This window comes from Solanum tuberosum, unplaced genomic scaffold, assembly GCF_000226075.1.
Source record: "Solanum tuberosum cultivar DM 1-3 516 R44 unplaced genomic scaffold, SolTub_3.0 scf00339, whole genome shotgun sequence".
NCBI lineage: Eukaryota > Viridiplantae > Streptophyta > Magnoliopsida > Solanales > Solanaceae > Solanum > Solanum tuberosum.
The window spans coordinates 160,534-164,513 of record NW_006239260.1 but is presented as its reverse complement, the minus strand read 5'-3'; positions in this window follow the sequence as shown (position 1 = coordinate 164,513).

Below are 3,980 nucleotides of genomic sequence, written 5' to 3'. Positions count from 1 at the left end.
GGCTTCATAGATAGTCAGTATAGTTGAGAAGTCTGTATTATTTATTTATTTTATTAAATATTTCAAAAACTTAAGTTGCCAATTTTGGGGCGAGTTGAATATATTTTATTATTCAGAGTTTTCATTTGAGTTAAAGTTTGAATTTAAGTTTTTTTGAACTTTTATTTCAGTTTTCCGCTTGTAGTCAACCAGGATGAGGGTTCGCTTGGGGACCAGCAATGGTCTTCGAGTGCCTGCCACGTCCAGGGTGTAGACTCGGGTCGTGACAAGTTCATTGGTAGAAATGTTTGCTATTTATTTTTTATTTTTTTGTCAATCCTAGACAGGGCGGAAGCTAGTGTTTAGAGTATGAATTTAGTCAAATTCAGTAACTTTAATTGAAATCTTATTTTTATCTTAAGAAATTCATTTAATACGTAATGATCTTGTTTGATTTTTTTGGTATAGAAAAGCTCTTTAGGTAATTAAGTGCAAATGTCCCTAATAGTGGTAATTGGACTTCTAATTTAGTACGTACTAATCGAAGTTAAATTAAAAGTATATATATATAATTTAAGTTGATTTTAAGATTTTACTTGCAACAAAATAAAATGATTCACAAAGAATAAAAAGAAATATATTACATATTTGTTCTCCAAATGCTCATAGCAATTTTGGGTGGATTATATTATCATTTGATAAAATAATACTCTCTCCGGTCTATATTAAGTAAATTATTAAAACATTTTTTATAGTTCAAAATAAATAAATTGTTCAACGTTTATAATAATTATTTAGACTTTTATTCATATTTACTAAGTATTCATTTATTGAGGTCCTTAAGTGCTTTACATTTTCTAGTTGACTAGTTTGAGAATAATTTTTTTTTAAAAAGATAATACTAGAAAATAACTTTTAATTTATGTCCTTAAATATTTCTTTTAACCAATCTACCAAACTTTTAAGTAATTTACTTAATATATATCAGAGGGAGTATATATTGAGTCAATATATAGACAAACTGCTGGATAATTAATGTTAATGGTATCTAATTATCTATAAATGGAAATTTTCATAATCTGCTCATAAAATTTGATTTTTTTTCGTCTTTTGTAAAATGAGGGGATAATTATTTTATATATATATAAAAGAAGGCATAAACTCTAGCAAATTAAAGTTGAATTGTTTCTTCCTATCATGGATTATTCACAAATTAAGACTACATTGTTGTTATGCATTTTTTTCATATTTTGCTTTCCTCAAGTAAAAGGGAATCATCATTGGGGGACATATACTGTTACTGTAGTTAATGGCCTCCCAAATGACTCCCCTAAATTAAGAGTTCATTGTTTTTCGGGAGATGATGACATAGGATTTCAATGTACTTTCTTCTGTTGAAAATTTTAGTTGGTCATTTAAATTTAATCAATGGCTTTGGACTAGAACTTTATTCGCTTGTCATTTCTGATTAGGTAAGAAAAATAAAGCTTTTGTTGTATTCAATGATTATGATCATTGCATTATGGATTCGCAAATGCGTGCCACAAATTATTGTATATGGACTGCACACGAGGATGGTATTTGGTTGGCTAATGAACAAGGTGATAGTTATAGATATGTTACATGGTGAGGAATAAAACTTTATGGTATATATCGCAGAACCTTTATTTTTTTATTGAAACCTTGTTAACTTTTTTTAAAAAAAATAGTACTTCTTTGTTGAATTGCAGTTCATTGAATTATTAGCGTACACAAATTAGATTTACGAAGAATTAAAAAGAAATATATAATATTTGATCTCCAAATCGCTCATAGCAATTTTTTTTGGAGGGAGGGGGGGTATCATTTTATAAGTAATACTCTCTCTAGTTATTAAGTAAATTATTGAGATTTTTTTATAGTTTAAAATAAGTGAATTGTTCAACATTCAAAAGAAATATTTGAACTTTTTTTTCATATTTACCCTTCATTTAAAGAGATCTTAAATAGTTTATATTTTTTAGTTGACTAGCTTAACAATAATAATAAAAAATAGTAAGAAAATAGTCTTTAATTTCCCACTCTTGAATATATTTTTCTTTGTCAAATCCTAATAATACACGTAATATGAACTAGAGGAAAATATACAGTCATTAATTAATATAGTCAAACTAGGCTATTAATGTTGATGGTATCTACTATCTAATATCTATAAATTGAAATTTTCTCTGCTCATAAATTTTGATTTTTTTTCTTCTTTTATAAAAGGGGGAATAATTATATAGTGGCCATAAACTCTAGCAAGTTAAAGCTGAATAGTTTCTTCCTATCATGGATTATTCACAATTCAAGACTATAGTGTTGTTATGCATTTTTTTCTTTTTTTGCTTTCCTCAAGCAAGAGGGAGTCGGAAATATACTGTTTGTATATATAATAGCCTTCCAGTTGACTCCCCAAAATTAAGGATTCACTGTTATTCTAAAGATAATGATTTAGGATTTCATGTACTTTCTTCCTATGAAAATTTTAGTTGGTCATTTAAATTTACTAAGTGGTTTTTAGCTAGAACTGTATTCAGTTGTCATTTTTGGTGGGGTAAGAAAGCCCAAGAAATTGATGTATTCAACGAAGAAGATAACTGCGTTTCAGATTCGCAAATTACCTCCAAAACTTATTGTCAATGGACTACACAAGAGGATGGTATTTATTTGAGTAACGAAAAAGGTGAGGGTTACAGATATATTAGCTGGTGAAGGATAATAGTTTATGATGTCGTGGTACTTCTTTATTAAAACCTTATCAATATTAAAAAGTTATAATACTTCTTTGTTGAATCCCGGATTTTTAAGTTTATTGAATTACTAGTGAACTTATCCGCGCTTCGCGCGGTTAAAAAAGATGATAAGATGTCGATAATTTTATTTAAATATAATATAAATAGAAGAGATATTTATAATATGTACATGTATACTATATATATGCATCCAGACGTATAATTGATTCCATAAAGATAAATGTTTGATTAGTAGTCCCATGACTCCAAACAATGTCATAAGTTGTTTATTTGAACCAATTTTTTTTTTTATAAACTTACAACAATAAAAAAAATCGTATAAAATATAAAAGGGAAAATACATAAAAACCCCCCTGAACTTGGCACGAAAACTTACTTTAGTACTTAAACTACACGGGTGTTTATATACCCCCTTAACATATTTGATGTGAATTATTTTCAACCGTCCGAACACCAGCCTCGTGCGCGTGTTGATACAGCTTGGAACTGCGCGTAATTCATCTTTTAACATTTTTAAAAAATAAAATTTGACCCTCCAAATGGAATATCCGACCCATTACGTATTTGAAGACCCATCTTCACTTTTAAAGAACCCTAATTTCCTCTTCTCCCTCACCAACCCAATCATCCAAAAATGGTGTCCTAATTCATTATTTTTTTCTTGATTTTTTTCAAATCTTAGATCTTCAAACCTAAAAGTTGAATCTTTGAAGGAATAATTGTTCTTCAAAATGTAAGATGCAAACCTATTCTTCTTCATCTATTATTTTGATTTTTCTTTCCTCCCTTTTTCTTATTATCTGTTTTTTTTTTCAAATTCTCGTTACTTCTTGCATAAAATTTAGGGAATATGTGAGATTCAATCCTTTGTTTCTTCAGGAAAATCCTAAACTCAGCAAATCCTTCATGCTAACGAAAGAAAAATCTTCAGATTTGGTCTTGTAGATTTGAGAGAATGAGAATCAGGCTTAGAGATTTAGGGATATTTGTTTAGAAATGGGTCGGGTTGTATTTTGGGAACGGGTGGGTTACATAAAACAGGTAAGATATTTTTTAAATCCTTAGCTACGTGGACCAATGAAAACGCGCGTGTGTAACAATGCCCAGCCTTCAACTCGGCTGCTGTTCGGAGGGTTGAAAATAATTCACATCAAATATGTTAAGGGGGGTATATAAACACCCAAACACCCGTGTAGTTTAAGTACTAAAGTAAGTTTTCGTGCCAAG